This window comes from Lagenorhynchus albirostris, chromosome 13, assembly GCF_949774975.1.
Source record: "Lagenorhynchus albirostris chromosome 13, mLagAlb1.1, whole genome shotgun sequence".
NCBI lineage: Eukaryota > Metazoa > Chordata > Mammalia > Artiodactyla > Delphinidae > Lagenorhynchus > Lagenorhynchus albirostris.
The window spans coordinates 34,861,199-34,878,785 of record NC_083107.1 but is presented as its reverse complement, the minus strand read 5'-3'; the positions used below and the strand labels follow the sequence as shown (position 1 = coordinate 34,878,785).

General features: G+C 43.7%; 1 protein-coding gene across 4 annotated transcripts in view; it reads right to left on the bottom strand.

Annotated features, from left to right (window-relative positions):
• Positions 1-17,587, bottom strand: part of SERTAD2 (SERTA domain containing 2) — a 112,952-nt gene that overhangs the window by 10,311 nt on the left and 85,054 nt on the right. Inside the window, exons 1-2 of one of the 4 annotated variants that reach the window (XR_009544089.1) lie at positions 11,485-11,773; positions 175-1,769 (exon numbers count right to left, since the gene is read on the bottom strand). The exons of 1 other annotated variant lie outside the window; for it this stretch is intronic. The gene's annotated coding sequence lies outside the window, so the exon portion shown is untranslated. Of the gene's footprint in view, positions 1-174; positions 1,770-11,484; positions 11,774-17,587 lie in introns of those variants that run through there. 2 more of the 4 variants (XM_060169145.1, XR_009544092.1) reach the window with 2 other exon arrangements.

The window sequence follows — 17,587 nt, the reverse complement described above, 5'->3', positions numbered from 1 at the left end:
CATCCAGCTATTTCATATGTAAGCCTGAGAATATCTTTACTCAATTAAACTGGAGCCTAAAGGGCTTCCCTACTTGTGCCTAAGCAGGTAAGGAAAAAAAGAATGAGCAGCGTTTCTGTGATGGCAGCTGACATTAAAAAAGAAAGACTCCATGCAGAATTAAGATGTCTTCAGCTCAATTTCAATGATAAAGCTCAGCTTCTCAGACTGATATATCAGATCCCACCTGCTCACTGGGGCCTAGATTCTTCTTGCTGTGATCACAGAGTGAATGGCAGTGAGGCCTTATGCCCAATGTCCAAAGAGAAACTGGCAGAGTACCTATGTGTTAAAAGGGAGCTTTTCGTAGCTTTTATATTTTTTAAGGCATTATGGGAAAAAAATGCAAACATTAAAAGAAAAACACAAGCAATCAAAAATGTTCTTTTAAACTCAATGTTTTTCAACTGTTTAAAAGCTATGCCTTGGAAAAAAATTTTAAATCACTCTCGGAGCTGTCAAAATAAATGTTATGATTTTTAAATTAAGAATATTAAATCTACTTTTGCAAACCACCACTTCTGTCATCCCCACTAACAACAACAAAATCCACTGCTTTAACCTGCAGCCCTCTGTGGCCACTAGTGCTTCCGAGAGGCCCAGAGCCTAGTGGCCGCTGATTGACAGGTGCACAGAGCGGGCCGTGTAGCCCCTGCGGGCAGCATCACTGCTCGGGCTTGTGAGAGGCCCAAACTGGGAGCCCTTCTCTGCGCACCACTAGGGCTGTCTTTCTGACTCGCTGCGGGTCAAAAAAAGATGCAAAAGACTGCATTATGCTTTAACTCAATTCATCCCCCCAAATAGTGATCACCCCAGAGAGAAGGAAAACCCTCCATCTCATCCTACTCAGTATCTAAGGGAATTAATGCTACAAAAGGCATTTAAAAGAAGGTCAAAATTGATAGCTTAGTTCCAACTTCTGAAGGGAGGAAATGACTGGGGACGGTATGACTGACCACATGATCAAAGAGGCAGCTGAGAGCTGAGGCAAGTGGCCGGGGAGGGAGTGGAAATGGCTCCCAGCTTAGCTCATCCATCCAGGCGGAGGGATGCTGGTCCACACACAGAGGTGGGGCAGACAGGGGAGATCCCAAAAGACTCACTCCAGAACACCTCAAGGCCCGATGGTTTGTACTTCGTGTACATTTTCAAAAGCTTGTTCCAATTTCCTTTTGGAGTAGTAAGTGACAACTAGAAATCCAGGGCTTTCGAGTGTAGCAGGCTTAAGTGACGTATTGTCTCAACAGTCAGTTAACGAGGCAGAACTCAGCCCTGGTGTCTTCTGTTGGGGAAGGGTAGTTACTAGTGGGGCCCTCGGCTCCCAGAGAACTGGTCTCCTTCTACATCCTCACCAGGGTGAAGACCCTGGTGCCTGCTTTGGGATGAGTCACTGGTCTGCACACTAATGCCTGTGTCACTAAGTTCACATCTCTCAAGTGAAAGGCTCCTAATCCAGAGGGTCCCCAATCTCCTCAACTACACCATCCTGTGTGACCACTCGTGTGATTACTGGTTGCTGAGGAGTCCAGAAGTGCCCATGCTGACACTAAAAATCATAAAAACGAGGCATTTAGGGTAATGCCCATGATTCAGAACGACGATTTTTCCTCATGGATCTAGCCAGTTTGAAGAAAAAAGAAGCTAAGACGAGACATGTGACGAGTGTCTTCAAACGGGCTAGCAGAGGCGATTTCCTCACTCTGACATCCTGAGCCACCAAACCCAAAGTCCTGTAAGTGGAAACACATTCTTTCAGTTTCTTTTGGGGGCAGTAGAAGAAGAAAGGAGTGCCCCTGGCAAAACTACTGAGTGTGCGACAGTCTTCCAAGAGCAGAAGAGAGGCTGGCCAGAAATGCTGGTGAGACAACTTCTGAAACAGAATATTCTCAGCTCTCCTCTCCTCACCCCATACACCTGCCTTACAATGCGCTCTGGATCCTCAGAAGAGGTGGTCCAAATGGAGAGCCTCTGCTCCTAACCAGGACACCTCCCACCAGCTATGGGCGAACTCTGGGAAAAGGCTCTTCTGTCAGACAGTCACACAGCAGCTCCCAGGAAGGAAGGAGAGGCCCCAACCTCCTTCTACGGGGGGAAGCCAGGTTTGCTCAGACAACTTTCCACACTGTTAAAATATTACACCTTAAAAAACACCCAGGACTCAGAAATCTGATAACACCTATGCTTTTAACACCCCTCCTCCCCCAAGTAACAACAGAACCCACCAGGAGAACAGAAAGGCCACCCTGAAGGGACATGCTAGGTGGTGGTGCCGCAGATCGGCAGATCGGGGAGAGAGCTGACAGAAAGGGGGGTCAACCTGAAAGGATCTCCCAGCGGGGGTGTGCCATGCGCTGTGGCCGGTGCAGTTCCCCCAAAACCGGGGTGGTGAGCCTCCAGGAGGCGCTGTGGGTCAGCACTCCTGCAGACCCCAAAGTGATTGCCTCTGGCCTTAGGGAACGGCAGAAACACGGGCAAAATTCCAACGGGGAGGGCTTCCCTGGTGGCGCAGTGGTTGAGAATCCACCTGCCAATGCAGGGAACACGGGTTCGAGTCCTGGTCCGGGAAGATCCCACATGCCGCGGAGCAACTAAGCCCGTGAGCCACAAGCACTGAAGCCCGCGCGCCTAGAGCCCGTGCTCCGCAACAAGAGAAGCCACCGCAATGAGAAGCCCGCGCACCGCAACCAAGAGTAGCCTCCACTCGTCGCAACTACGGCAACGAAGACGCAACGCAGCCAAAGTAAAATAAAATAAACAAAAAAATTCCAACAGGGAGAAAGCCTCTGCGTGTTTACAGACAGGGTGAGGACTCCCAGAAGACAAGGGAGGGTTAGTAACTGAACACCTAAAGCTGCCCGGATCGGGGAAGCTTTTTTTTTTTTTTTAAACCCAAGCTCATCCAGGATGAGGTCCCTGCAGTAACATCCATGCTAATTGGTAAGTAAGACAAAGCCTTCCCTAACAAATCAGCAATGTAATTATGAAGCCAGTCACTAGATCAAGCCAGTTAGGCGCGCTCGCCGCGGCTCCGAAGCTGTAACCCGACACCACTGTTTGCCGCGGCGCCTCCCCGGGCTCTCCGGGCGGCGCGGGGGACACGGGCTCGGCCGCAGGCACTGCACGGCCGCGTAGCCGCGATCAGGCTCTGCACTTGGACCCGGGGCGCCGCGAACAATCCTCCTTGCTTTCTTGACAGCGTCTTAAAGCCTGGGAGACAAACATAAATTAAGCCAGGAAGGCAACCTCGAAGTCAATTAAAACAACAACTTTTACGGTTTGGGGATGTCTTCCTCAAGTCTACATTTTAAGAAACTCTAGCTTTCCCTCTCAGGATTTTTACACACTTCTATTAAATTGAAGACGGTTTCTGACGCTGCTGGTTTGTCAAACATCATATTTTCTCTTGGAAAAAGAAAAGGACGTTTAAAAATGTTGACAACTAATTTCATTTAGTAGGCAAATTCTGGGAGAGAGTGTTTCAAATGAGTATTTCTTTGGAATAAATTACAGCCTTGTTAATAAACATCTGGAAAGCAACATGGGCTTTTTAGAATGTAACTGTTAAGTACTAGAAAATGTTTCTAATATCCTGTCTTACTGGTTCCTCCGCCAGCTGGGAATTTTAGGTTTTAAACCTAACTCTTAGGAAGCTAGGGACACCAGTCACCTCTTCCAAAGATACTGAGAATGCCAACAATTCTCTTATTTTACCTAACAATTCTGGCTAAAAGCACTGCACACCTAAAGTAAAAGATTGAGCCGAATTATACAGTTTCTAAACTTAAGTTTAACAAAAACATAACATGATACGATGCCTGGAATTTGCTTTAAAATGTTCTAGAAGAAAACGGCCGTGAAGATGAAACAAAACTGACAAAATGTTGATAACTGTTGAAGCCGGGTGATAAGCACAAGGGATGCATTGTACTCTTCTCTTTAAAGTTTGAGTGTGTTGGGAATTTTCCATAAGAAAAAGGTAAAACACACACACACACACACACCCCCACACACACCAATACATACTTTTAAAATTCTACAAAGTAAAAAATCAAATAAGCACGATAAACTATTTACACCCTTAGCGAGAACTTATATTAACTTGATAGGTTATTTTACATAGAAGAAAGCTATAAATGCTCTATGTAAACAAGCACGCCCAGTACAAGTGGAGACTCCTCTTAAGCTTTGAAAGAGCATATCACATCTAACCACGAGGGGGCGCAGCAGAGCAACAGGCACTCCTGAAGTCTGGTTATTCACTGCAATTTCTAACTAGAGATCTCTCAAAGCATGCACATTTCCAAGATTGTTCCCAAATTCAGGTCTCCATAGGACACTGCTAAGCAAGCCAAGAGCCCCGCAAAGACCAAACTAAATTATTTTATGCTATGGTTCAAAATCTGGAAATACTACATGTAAAAAAGGTTGTTGTCTGTATATAAGTAACACTGATGTTTCCAAAACCATGGTTAAAAAATCCATGGAGGACTCCTGAAGTGAGAACAAACACACAACAACAAACATACAACCCGAGTTGATAAGATGTGGACTGGGAGAAGCCAGCAGTTCAGAATTTCCAGTGGGGGCATCCTAAGGTGATTCTCAAGGTTAGCAGTAGGAATTTTACTAGGATAGAAAAGCCTTCAATAATCCTATTGCTTCTTAATAACAGGAAATTACCTCCACACTGAACAGAAATGGCTTCAGGCAGTTATTTGGGAAAACTTCATAAAGAATATTGGGGAGGAGCCGTTTAATCGTAAAGTGTAACTCAGGTAACCTTAAAGAGATAATGAAGCAAGTTGATTGTATAACTTGCTGGAATTCTTCCTATTCAAATTACAAGTTGAAGTTCTACGATATTGTATGTTCAATAACAGTGTTCATAAGACACCAACTATTACCACCAATCCTTCCATATGAAACTTGGCAAACATGAACTATTATTATGTTTTTATAAATAATATATTATTGTAGTCATTAAAATTATGATGCTAGTCCACACTAATTTGGTGTCAGGAACACATCTTTAGCATGCTGAATCTAAAGCCTCATTATCATTAAGGGAAGGAATTCTTAGATTTTAAGTTCTTTCCCTTAAGATTATGTGCCAGTAAAGGCTAGCCAGCCTCACCCCACCCCCATTCCCATGCATAATGAAAATATTTTTTTCTCCAGTACTTGTAATTGCCTGCATGGGATTCTGGTGTCAACCCTCCTGTACCATCTTTTCTCCAAAGATACCTTGTTTTTCCTCTCACACTAGAGACCCTTCATATACAAGGTCAGAGGGGAAAAGCTTAGGGTAGAAACCCAATGCTTTGCCAAAAGTATGTGGCAGTGTTTTGGTTTTCTGTTGTTGTTTTAAAGAGCGCTCTCAGATACATAAAACAGTCATACTAAAACAGGTAAATATAATTTCCTAGAACAAATCTGTGAAAAATAAAATTGCATCTTAATTAAAACAAAAGATCACCATCTAGGTTTTGTTAGCCAACTAACTTGCCACTGAATAAAACTAACAAAAACGAAGTATGCTATGTCGGGAAGTGTTTTTATGAAAGTGTTTCTTACAGGTTATTATTAGTTTTTAATCATCTTTGTTTTCAAATTGGGGATGCTTTATTACTGTGAAAAATCACTTAAAAGAAGACATGCTTTATATTCCTCACAAATACAGAACATATTTCTTTTAACTTTCACATGCAATCTAAAGAGGAAAACCAGATAAATATTCTTTATTTACTTATTTACTCACTGAGTAAATCTAAACACTGTACTGTATGGTCTAAACCTGGATTCCTTAAAAGAAAACTATCACATTTTTACAATATGACATATGGGTATAAAAATTTAAGGTACATGATAAAAGACATATACTTAAGAGATGCGTAAAGGGGAGGAGATAACTATTCTACTATGTAAATATCTGTTTCATATAAGCAACGTACATATTCAGAATGTTTACTTTAGTTAATTCTAAGAACTAGGCAGGCTCCTGTTAAGGTTTTACAAAGACAATTTAAACTTTATATCATATACTTGAATAATTCACAAAGTAGAAAAAGGAAATGAGGATACAAACTATGCTTGAGAGCAGTGAATGATACTTAATAAAGATGGCAGCCATTCATTTTTTTAAATAATTATTTTGGGGCTATTTTGAGATAAAAGTATTTCTTCCCAAGGACTTCTGGGTATTGATAATTAATGACCCACAGAACTTTATTTACACAAAGTCATTTAGTCAAATACAATAAAATTAATCAGAGCACCACACTGAATGTAATAAATATTTATTTTCTAAGGAAACTACCTGTCAGAACTTCAACTTCTATGATCTTCAAGGACCTTTAAGGAGACCTGCCTCCAACCCACCCCACTGCCACCCCTGAACATCCTGCCTATCTTTAGGGGCTTCAGAAGCAAGAAGGCAGGTGCCACTTGAGGAATCCACGCTTTGAATTTGTTAACCAGCTACTGTTAGACAGCTAACAACCAACACCAGGTAAAATCTATTTTATTTTATATTTCCGGCCATAATAAAAATATTTTTAAAAGCGGTCTGTTTAAAAAACTGTTCAGAAAAGACCATCACCAGGTTTGTGACAAGCACAGAGGCAACGCAAAAATTTCTTCATCAGCTACGGACCACGCATGGTGCTCAAATTCCTCTGCCAGTTGGGTTTTCTACGACAGCAGAGAAGACAGAGAAGTACACACATACATGGAGATTCCCTCCTCAAAAAGGGAAAGAAATCTGAAAAGCAAATCTGTATCATGTATTATTGTAAAATGGGTAACCACTAAGGGAGGATCAGATTAAAACAGTCACCACCTCGTTATCTCATTGGTGTGGCTAGAATTTTATGCAAACCTGTTCTGGTGCAGAGATGACCTTGGGACTTTCAGATTCCCAGAGTTTAACTCAACACTTCTAAACACCAGGGTGGGGTACTCCAGCAGGCCTGCCTGAAGCCCGGGAGCTGCGGCTGGCGTGGAATGATAAGCAGTCAGCCAGGAGAGCAGAGCAAGGGGCTAAAGGTTGATTTGCAGCAAGTAACGCTTCATTATTTAATTTTCTTACCACGGCATGATCAAGTAATACTTTTTACTTTTGTTCAACAGGTTCACACAGACAGCTAGAAACACGAGTGAATGAGTGTGTGTGTGTGTGTGTGTCCTGAAGAGTGAGAATTCCTTCCCCTTCACTATTCTACATGAAACTCCTTAGAAGCACAAAAATGCCTGGTTTATCATCTTGCTTTCAGTTAACCACCTATGAAGGTTTTTAAAGGAAAAAAAGCTTAGAATTAAATAGCAACTCTGCAAAGCTACAGGTTTTTGCAAAGGGACAGAAAGATAGTAATTCAGACATGAATTCGTTTTAAGAGCTGAGGTTTGCTGCTACCTGGAGTTACTGGAGAAACAAAGCTGCCTTTGGGCACCTAAAACTAGTCAGACCTGCTGTAGCAGCTGCACGGTCGGCTCCAGAGCTGTCCTCCACTCTCCTCCCTCCGGCCCCCACCCCGCGCATCCGCATTGCTCACTCCACTCGGGGCGGCGCCGAACGGGCACACTCAGCCCTCCTCTGCCGTCCCTGCTCAGGGGCAGGGCCAGCTCTGGACACACGGCGTGCAAGTGTAAGAGGAGGCCAGACAAGAGAGCAGATGCTGACTCCATTCTGAACTGAAAGCTGCAGTTGGTGCGGAATACAGCTTCTGTGTTCCCAGGTTGCTAAGATAGATACATCAAATTGTGGGGTTTGCTTAAGTGAATCCTGGCAGGGATTCCCAATTAAGTTGAGAGGAGGGACGGGAGATCTTGAGAGGAGACGAAGGAGGCTTTCCAGCTTCAGCAGCCCTCAGACCACAAAGACAGCAGAATTTCCTTCCAAAAGGGAGTTTTCATTGTCTCTATGTGGTGCTTGTTTAAATGATAAGCATCTGTTTTGTCCTATTAGGAATCATATGTTTTCAAAGATATTGCGATGTTTTTATTTTGAAATTTTTATTTGTATTTCAAAGAAAATTTTTAGACAGCCAAGCATGTTTTTGTTTGTCTCATGATCTTCAAGGAAAAAAAAAAAAAAACAAGGCATCTATTTATTACCCAGAATAGGAATGTCGTCTTATTGGCCTGACATATGCCATTCACAGATTCATACAAAGAATGAACTGCCACACAGTGCTCATGGAGAAAGACACTGCTCCACACAATGAGTGATGGGCGCTCCAGGGGACAGTGCTGCTCACAGGGTTTCCCAGCATCTGCACGGAGGGCACAAGTTTGCCTTTAACACCAACCGCACTAGCCACTGGAGACAATAATTTCTTTTAAAAGATACGCTAACTTTGGTTAGTTGCTCTTTCCTTCAAGAATATTGAAACTAAATTAAATATCCACCCATTTCTTAAGCAGGAGTCCTAGCTTGGGGGTTTCGGCCAACTGTTTAAGGAATAATTATTAACAGTCAGTAGAAAATATATGATATGTGCATATGCAGTGGCCACTGCATTTTTAGATGTTCGTGTTCTGCTGGTCAGTGTTGATTAATGGAAAGACCTATGAAAGTAGCTGTTACCCTTATTTCAAGGCCATTTTCACTTAAAACTGGAGCTTGCCCTCTGGTGCCTTGAGCATACACCTGATCTTTGCACTCAGCAATCAGAGACACCTCTCTCTCGTCTCTCTGCCCCCTCTCCCTCTCTCCTTTGGCAAGAAACTACTGCAACTGCAGCTATCTCCTATAGGATAGGCCGTAACAGTAAATATGAAATTTCTATAGCAACAAAATTTTAAGAAGTTCTACAAGTGAATTAAAGTTCACACTCCTAAATGCCATATTTACCTATATATTTTAAAAATCTCTGTTGTAATACTGACAAAGTCGTCTTGTTTTTTATTGACATAAACAAAATATAAAATAAAGCTGCATGCTTTTACTAGTGTTCTCTAACAAGGAACCACAGCAAAAGAAACCTCTAAGGGTTTCTGTTGTAACTTTTAACTTTCTTAAATAGCTAAAGTGTAAAATATTTTGACCAAGGGCAAACTTTTGGTATAATTTGCTACTGATAATTTGAAGTATGCTTTTATTTTTATTTATTATTTTCTGTCAGTTTAATTTTTGACAGAAAAAAATCTTTATGTATTTGTATGTCTGTATATATGTATATATCTTCAACCTCCCCTTATATGTTTTTTATCTGTTTTGTGTGTGTGCGCCTTTCTAAGTAGCATTGTAACTTTTATTTTGTCATTGGAACACTGTTTAAAATAGCATATGCCAAAAGCTATCAGCTGCTACACAAATTTGAGTTTTAAAATATCAAAATATATACTAAGTATCTCATTATTAATAATTCAGTTCATGGCAAATGGATAAAATTTATATTTCAGCTTCTCAATTAAATAAAAAAGCTTTCAAGGGGACAATTCAGCAAATAGAAGTCTAAAGGTTTTCTAAATCTGAGTTAGTACCCCTTTCTAATTTTTTTAAGGGAAACAGGCCGGAGCAGCTGTTACCTAAGAAGCTGTGACACTCGCCTGACAATAAAACTGTTCCCTAGGACACTCGTGTCGTACACTTGGTTGGTATTATAAAATGTGAGTCTTCTCTCCCACCTATTGTAAAAACACAAGGAACAGAGCTGAATGTTTAAGAAAAAGAAAGGCTGTCAAATCCATTTCATAAGATTTCTCACCTGACAGCAACATGGTTATGCACATTTTAATTAGGGGAGAGGAAAGAAATAAAAATTATGTTAAAGGGCTCCAAACCTGATGAACAACATAGACAACTTTACATTAACATATGATATTTCCAAGTAAATCAATAAAGCTAAAGGAAAATTTCTAACATTTATCTCTCTTTTTGTCGTTTTTCCACGAAGAAATTGCTAAAATGAACAGGAAAGCGGAGATGCAGGAACGAGCTCTTCTTGCTCGTGCCAGAAGCAGGGATCTGAGGATGGGTATTTTCATCCTCAGAGCACACCCTACTACACTCAAATCAGAATAGACGGCTATAAAAAGGGGGAGGACTGGGAGGAACTCTAGGGGTGAGATACGCCTTCTGAGTAGCTGAACAACTACCCCCCCCATCAGCAAAACAACCCAGAGGCAATCAGGTGGACTGTCCTCCAGGGGTTGAGTGCAGCCAAGAGCCCACTTCACTCTTGTCAGAGACTAGTCCCTAATTATAAAAGGCTACTTTGAACACTTAAGGCCTCAGGGATCCTATTGGCTACAACTTCTAGGCTCTTTACACACATTATGTACATTTCTTGACATATATTGGGAAATCAAACAGTATATTTCATGAACAAAGCTTGAAAACATATACTGTCTTCCTTAAGACCAAATGAGGCTGCCCGACTTAATTAAAATTAAAACTAGTATGGTCTGAGGCTGGATGTCTCGCCCTGATGATTGTCCTTCCCCACTCAGTGCCTGTAAAAACTTCCTTTCCACCTCCTGAAACATCCTGAAATTAACCAGCTTGCAAGCAAAAAGTTATTCTAAAACAAATTATATCTAATCTTTTTGAGAAATTTAAGGATAAACACAGAACTCTAATCTCAATCTATTACTATTACTTCTGCTAAAAGTAAGATAACTCGTGGCCAAGGGGGAAAAAAAACAATTTATGATCTTTCTCTCGATGCAGTGGCCCTCTGACGGCACCCTGTCTTAATGGTACAAAGTCCAGGGCTTGGGACAGCTGGCTCCCCTCAGCCCCCTCCCTTTCAGTCATAGGCGGTCACGACCAAGATGACTTGTAGATTTCTAACTTAAAAACCAATGAGACATCAAGTTTAACATACATACACATTCAAAATCAATTCACTTGGGTACGGGCGAAAAGAGGGTGGAGAGGTACGTTTTTAAGCTAAAACACAGGGAAATTAACAGAAACACACTAAAGTAAGTTGGATGCAAACCCGGCCACAGAACTCAAGAGTGAAGCAGCCTTCGCGCCAGCAATACGAGCCTTAAAAAAAAAAAAGTCTCGCACGTTCACAACAACACAACCGCCACAACACGCACACATATCCCAGCTGTAAAAGCGACAGCTCCAAGCTCCCTCCGCCCCACCGCTGGGTTCTGGTTAGCTCCCGACCCCCTCCTGACCCCGGTCCGTGACTGCCCGTCCCCTGCCCTTCCCCCAGCAGATCTGCCCGCGAACGCTGGGGGTCCCCGGCGCTGGCCCCGGGGGTCCAAGGGAGCGGGGCAGGGAAGCAGCCGGAGGGAGTGCTCCTCCCGGTACCTGCTCCAGCCCAGGTCCCTCCCGCCGAGGCGCCCACGACCCTCGCGGCCGCCCGGGCCCCTCCTCCGCCCTCCCGGCTCAGCCGGCCCTGGCGAGGTCCCAACGCCGCCCCCACCCACCGGGAGCCCAGCGCATCCAAGAATCCCCTCCAACCCGGCGCCGGGAGAACTTACCACATGCAGCTCCACCTGGGAACTAACACATCAGGAGGGGTTTCTGCCCACTCCTCAAGCTACTCCCGCTCCATGCGGAATCCCCCGCTCCGGGGGCCCGAGGGTGGCTCCGAGGAGCGGGCTGGAGGCGAGACCGAAGCTAAGACTCCGCCGTCCTCTGCCTGCGCGCTCGGAGCATTATACAATGGTGGAGGAGGAGGAGGCGGCGGCGGCAGGCAGCGGAGGAGGAAGCGGGAGGCGGGCGGAGGGGGCGCCCTGACCGAGCTAGCGGCAGCTAGTGCTCCAGCACTCGCTGTGCAGGAGTGACGTGCGGCCAGCGAGCCTCCCGCGAGCTCCGGGCGCTGGGCTCAGCAGGCCCCGCCCCTCGGCCCGCCCCGCCCCTCGGCCACCAGGCCCCGCCTCTTGCCGGGCCCCGCCCCCTCCCCCGGAGGTCCCGGGAGGCGCGATAAATGCCTAGCGGGGCCCCGGCCGCCCCAGGAGCAGGAAGGGGCAGGCGGAGCACGCGAGACGCCGGGTGGCAGCGCCGCCCACGGCTCCCTTCCCAGCCGGGGCGTCCTTGATTTTCTCTTAAGGGAAGGCTTAAGGAGCAGGGGAGAAGAAAAGAGACACTCCGGCCAGGGGACCACAACTAACCACCAAGAATCCCCTCACACCACTCATGCAAATGACGGAGCCGCTAGTGACAAAGGCGGCGGCGAGAGCCGCGCGCGCACAGCCCGCTGAGTCGCGCGACCGCAAATATGACAAGCATCTGAGCTATTCTGCAACTTGGGGCCGGTTAGCCGGGCAGGCAGGGTCCCGGGGGGAAATGGGGGGAGAGAAAATCAGACCCCAAGGCGCGGCGTTCACGCTGCCAGCGGAGCTTTCGAGACAGGCGTTCCGGGAGGGCGGGGGCGGCGCTCCCGCAGCTGAGACCCTCTCCGATGCCCCAGTCTCAGGACGCACGAGTGGCCCGCAGAGACGTCCGAATGACAGGATGGGTGGGGGCTCCAGCTGGAGCTGGGGACAGAAAATTCCCTTTGCGTGCAGTGGCCTCAGCCCAACACTTGAAATGGGTCACCAAGTCAAGAGTACCTTCGGAACAGGACGGAACCGAGTTGCATCCTTCGTGGCAGGCCGCGGCCGTGGTGCAGACCCGGCAGCCGGCCGCCTACCCTGGCAGAGCCCACGCAGGTAGGCAAGCCAGGCTTGGATACGCAGGGGATACCGAGGCGCAGTTTCACATTGCTAGCCTTTTCTCTCTCCTTTCTTGAACTACTTACATTTAGCAGGTAAATTTATACTAGTTGGGAGAGGTTGTGTGTACGGTGCGAATTTTAAAGCCCTAGGAAAGGAGAGCTCCCCTAGAAAATTAATGATTATTTTAAAAATTACATGCGCGTTCGGTGTAAAGATGTTACAAAAAGTAATTCAGGCACCTTAAAACTTTGGCTGCCACCCCAATCAATATCGTCTCAGATCTCTTTGGAGCTTAATAGTCCACTATACTAGTTATGTTTAAGGATAATAAAGCTTTAAGACCTAACATAAAGGTGATTATAGGGCTTCCCTGGTGGCTCAGTGGTTGAGGGTCCGCCTGCCGATGCAGGGGACACGGGTTGTGCCCCGGTCCGGGAAGATCCCAAATGCCGTGGAGCGGCTGGGCCCGTGAGCCATGGCCGCTGAGCCTGCTCGTCCAGAGCCTGTGAGAGGCCCGCGTACCGCACAAAAAAAAAAAAAAGGTGATTATAAGTCGTTAACATCAAGACAAGTTTACACCTATTGGAACTGTTCAGTAATGATTTGTTATCAATCAAATCGATGATCTTATTGAAATTAAACCTGGGCTAAAATGTTGGTAGACGGAACAATGTTTCTTGTTTTATCTTTCAAGGGAATGAAAAAGGTGTTTACTGGCCCCTCAGTATAATTAAAAGGTTACACAGGTTTTTCTTTAAGTATAACCAATGCCAGAAGCTAATTATTTGTGGATATCTTTGGAAAGTTTCATTACAGTGGCATTCCAAATTACACATCGTGGAAGTAGTGCTCAGGGCCCTCAGCAAATCCTGTTCAGTTTGTGCCTGGGTGGCATAATATTCAAACATTTTGCCGTGAAGCCAAGATATTTTTCATTTCTAGAGTTCTGCCTTTCAGAGAGGACACTACCTACCAACAGTTTCCTAACAACCCACTCACTTATACTTTCAGCGCTCAGTTTAAGGAGAAGCCATTGAAATAGAAGCTGCAGTAATCTCTTCCTGTGATATCTCTGTAGCAGAGGCCAGAGGCTCTGTTGAAATTAAAATAAATTGAAACTGTTATTCATGAATTGAAGTGAGCAGCAAGTTAGACTTGCACAATTTTTGTGACGCTTGGATATTTTCTAGCAAATGAATTACCAAAAGAACTAAGATCAAAGAGACAATTTTTAAGTCTTCAGAGTGGACGCTTGATTCTGCTAAAGTACGTATTCTGTGTGTGCTCAGTAAAGGTTTGAGTTCTTAGGAAAGCAATCTAAGTTATGGGGGAAAATGTTTTTCACCTTTCCACACTTTTGAAGGTAAATGTCTTATCCGTGCACATGTTATATATAAGTCCCACTTCCCCCACTTCTAGATTCTGGCATCTTGTACCAAGATGATGAAGTGGCAGCTTCAACAGCTGCAGATGTAGTCCCACACCAGGTGGTTCATGGCCCCCTCCCCTGGGGCCAAGTCCCCCACAGGCCAGCAGAGCCATTTCTGCCTGGTCCTGGGAATCCAACACCATGAGGCTAAGGAAAGGCCCTCCTTGAGCTTTTGAAGTCAACTCCCTTCAGTATGCATGATTTAAAAAAAAAAAAAAAAGTATGTGTGTATACACACACACACACACACACACACACACACACACACACATATACATATATATATATATACACATACACATACATATATATATATATAGTTTATTCCTAGCAAATGAACAAGAAGTGCTTAGTGAACACATAAGTGTGGTTTTCACACTTTCACTCTCTGGAACATTTAAAAGTCCATTTACAATAATCCTACCCTCAGGATTTAGAGTTAGGAGCTTCTCCCTCTCACTTTCACATACAAAAAATTAGGCCAGTCATCCACATTTAACTATCAGGAACATACCTGTTTAGGGAGAAAAGAAATACTGCTTTTGTAAGTATAGAACTGTGATGGTAATTTTTAAAAATACTCATGAGTTTAATTTCAGAGCGGTACTTCTCAACATTGCTTTGTAGTTCTGGGTACTAGTTTGCACTTCACTGCTTCTCTTGAAAGTTTCTGTGCCCTCACATCTTGCAAACAACCAGACTACTGCACTAACTGAAGGCCACTTTTAGCACTTAATTAGTATGCACCAAAGAACTGACACAAGGACAAGCTGTCTACATAAACTGAGAAAGACTTTAGGACAGTTTTCAAGCTCATTCTTTCTCCTTTATTACATTTTACCTTTCAAGTTCCACATGAAATACTGGTAATAATCATCCATCTATATACCTTGGAAATATTGGTCTTATGCCCCTACCCCCTCAATAAACGTTTCAGTTATTAAACACATTATATACAGCCAGCTGGGCTAAATAATCTTTTCGTGGAAAATACAGAGATCCTAACTGAATGTGGACTTCCCATTCACTGATCACTGAAATCTATTAATAAATCTTCAAAATAAAGTCTGGACGTCTCACATCACCTAACTGATTATCAAAGAGTTGATACAGGATACGATGATTTGTTAAACTAAACACTCTCACAAAGATGGCATGGACAGGTTCAGTACTTTTCAGCCACTAGCAAGTTAAAACGTCACGGTACCAAAGGAGCCAGTTAACTTCTCTACTACTGCAGATTCTTCTCCATCTCTTCGCCCTACGTGTGTCAGGTTTTTTCCTGCCTCTCCCTGAAGTCACGCTTCACAAGAAGAGAGCTTCAACTCCGGTGAGGGGCTGCTCTTGCAAAGCTTCCCTCCTTGTTATTGGACTGCTTTGCAATGACTGCCCCTTATGTTCTGGGAGAGGGTCATTTTTTCTGTTAGCAATACATGACTTTTTCTCTCTTAAAAATCTGATAGTATTTAAATCCTAATTTGGAAGAACATCTTAATGATAATATTGGAAGAAAATGCTCTTAAAACCATTTTCTTTTTTCTGGCATTTTTGATTAGTCCCTTCTAACCATTTCTAGAGGAGATGGCATCTGTTGAGCATGAGCTTCCTCCCTACTTCATTTGCCACTATTTTCCGGTAAAATCCTCAGATAAATGGTGAGGTCCACTTCGGAGCGGCCCTCCTTAGAGACTCCAGCTCTTGCGTTCATCCTCTCTCAGCTGGAAAGCGAAGGCCTTGGCTGGTGACAACTCCAGTGCTCCCTTCCTGCCAGATGCCACTCCGCCAAGACTCGGTGGGTGCTTCTCAGAAACCTCTCTCCTTGTCCCCAGTTCCCCACATGGCACTACTCTCCTGGTGGCCTCTGCAGGTTGACCCTGTACTTCCTGTCTATAAACCATTCTCCCTTCTTGAGCAGTTTACACTCTTCTCAAGGTACTCAGCACTCCGGGCTTCCCTAGAAAACTTCAATGAATGTTAGAAATCATGTAGCCTCCAGACCATCCTTGTCCCTGGGAACCAGCTTGGTGAGAGGAAGAGTCCTGGAGTAGGAGTTTGAAGATCTTGTACAAATAAATCTCTTAGCTATGATTAATCATTGACTTTTTAGTTTCTTAATCTGCTATGTCACAGATTTAGGATAAGCACTGGTTCCGGTGAAAAGAACACAGGTGGTTGGTCAGAAGATCTTGGGTCTAGTTCCTCAGCCAGTCAGCAGTGAAGCTGAATCAGGGCCTTGACATCATGGGACCCGCATCCACACCCCACAAAATGAGGCACTAGGGCTCAGGGGTTTCTGTAGCCCCTTCCCAGAACTAAGAGTCTATGAAAAGGTGACTACAATGGGGACTGCCTTCACGGAGGAGTTTAGAAGAATATAAAACCAACTTCACATCCTATTTTCTGTGATACACATTCTCATATCTATTGTAGAAACGATCTAAGATTGTGTACCTTTAAATCACCTGTGAGTAAAGAGGTCATTTAAGAGAAGTATGGTGATTTCGGGAATGTAAATAACGTATTTAAACCACTTTTTGAAGTCTCAGCTGTAGAAATTCTACTTTGAGGAGTTAAAGTCAAAGCTTTAATGTGTATAGATGCCCAGGAAATACCTCTAAGTTCAGGCTATGAAGTATCATTAAAAATAAACATGTGGACAGTTTAAATGGAAATAGCGCATACAACAAAAAATGAATCAGCTCTTTGCCACTGTGAATTTTTATTGGTTTTCGGAGGAGACGTAACACTTAGGTAAGACTTTATCTTTTCTTTTAGTCACCAACGCAGAACTGTTCTTTAGAGACCTGTTGCCAGAATAAACAAGACTTTTTCAAAATTATCCAACTGTCCAATAATACTTGCTTTAAATTGAAAAATATGTATTTTTCAATTAAAAAAATTTATATTTAAAATTTCAGAAATGCAGAGTGAAAGTCAAGTAGGAAGAAACAAAGGCAAACATCTCAGGTAAACACCAATGCTACATTAGATACACTTGTGTAACTAGTCAATTGTTTTCCTAAACATGCTCTAAATATTGAACAAAAGATTTTATCTTGCTGAGTAATATTTGTTTCAAAACTGCTTTCTTAGAGAAGTCTTGTTTGAGGTATATGAAACTCCTTAAATGGGCAATCATCAGAGAAACTGGCTTTTAAGGAGAAAATAATAGTGTGAATGAGCTATATGTAACTTCCCTTTTTAAAAACAGAAGTTGAATCTGTAACACCAAATTTAGAAAGGAGAGTGGATGGCAGCAAATACCACGAGAATATCATCTATAGCATAGACGCCCACTGCCGTTCTGTTCTGTTACAAATAAATGTACACTCTACAAACTCGAATTTGCTCAAACAATGCATGTATTTAATTGTCCCTAAAGATGATTCCTTTCAAAGAAAACATACATATGAGTCACATCAAATTTAAAAGACTCATTTAAAAAGTGCCAGATTCCCTGACTTTGACTACAGTGATTCATTTGGCCTCATTACA